The sequence below is a fragment of the Octodon degus genome, unplaced genomic scaffold, assembly GCF_000260255.1.
Source record: "Octodon degus isolate 3935 unplaced genomic scaffold, OctDeg1.0 scaffold00181, whole genome shotgun sequence".
Taxonomy (NCBI): domain Eukaryota; kingdom Metazoa; phylum Chordata; class Mammalia; order Rodentia; family Octodontidae; genus Octodon; species Octodon degus.
In genome coordinates, this window is record NW_004524757.1 from 1,147,041 (window position 1) to 1,148,100 (window position 1,060).

The window sequence follows — 1,060 nt, forward strand, 5'->3', positions numbered from 1 at the left end:
GCCCATCTGGGAGTCCTAGGCGGTGTTAGATGTAACGATAGCCCCTGGACTCGACTCCCTCCGTGACGAAGGATAGGAGTCTCGATCTGTTTTTGTGTGTTTCGATTGTCATTTGTCTAATATGTGTGTGTCAATGTGCTTCTGTTTCTATGTCTTTGTTGCCCCTATAATGTTTTCTAAATAATTTTCAAGATTTCAGACAACCAGCCTTAGAGTACGGAGACTCTGTGTCCCCCCCAGAAAACGTTGGACCTTCTCTGAATTGGAATGGCCTTCCTCCTAGGCTGCTTTTTCTCTGCAGGGCTCTTTTAACCTTTCTTTTGCTTATCGAGTCTAGAGAGTCATCTTTGGAAATCTGGGACACCCTGACCAGCTCCCTTACATTCAGGCTTGGATTGATCTTGCCCATGAACCTCTGAAATGACTCAAGGATTGCTGTTCAAGACACCATTCCCAGAGGACCGGCCAATCTCACATGGTCGCACTGGCAGTTCCAAATGAGAAGTGGTTGTGACCCCTGACCATCACCCTCAGGACAAGCTTATCCTGCCTGCCACCCGGTACACAGATAAATTCATTATGCAGTTGTTAAAATATTGGTCAAAATGTGTTGGTAAATCTAAGCTAAAACATGAAAATGTTATAAGGTTATGATGCTTCTTTAATGGGACATTTTATGACTTTTGGATTTCTATGCGTTGCATTCAAACTGGTTAGTAAACATACTGATATTCCTTGCTTGACTTTTTAGACAGCACTAGAAAAAATGTTTGTAAGCTTCTAGTGAATTTTATATAAATTTCTGAAAAATGGGATCTTTAAATCTAGTTCAGGGGCCGGGGAGATGGCTCAGTGGAATAAGTGCTTCCCTGGCAAACGCAAGGGCCTGAGTTCAATCCCCGGTTCCGCAAAAAAAAAAAAAAATCTAGTTCAGACTTAAAAAATATACATGCCTGTAAAACATGTGACTCCTTTTGCCAGCTAAATGACATTAGGTCAACAATGGTTTTTGACTACTGAAAGATCTCTACTGACCTATTTTACCTTTTCCCTTCTCTTT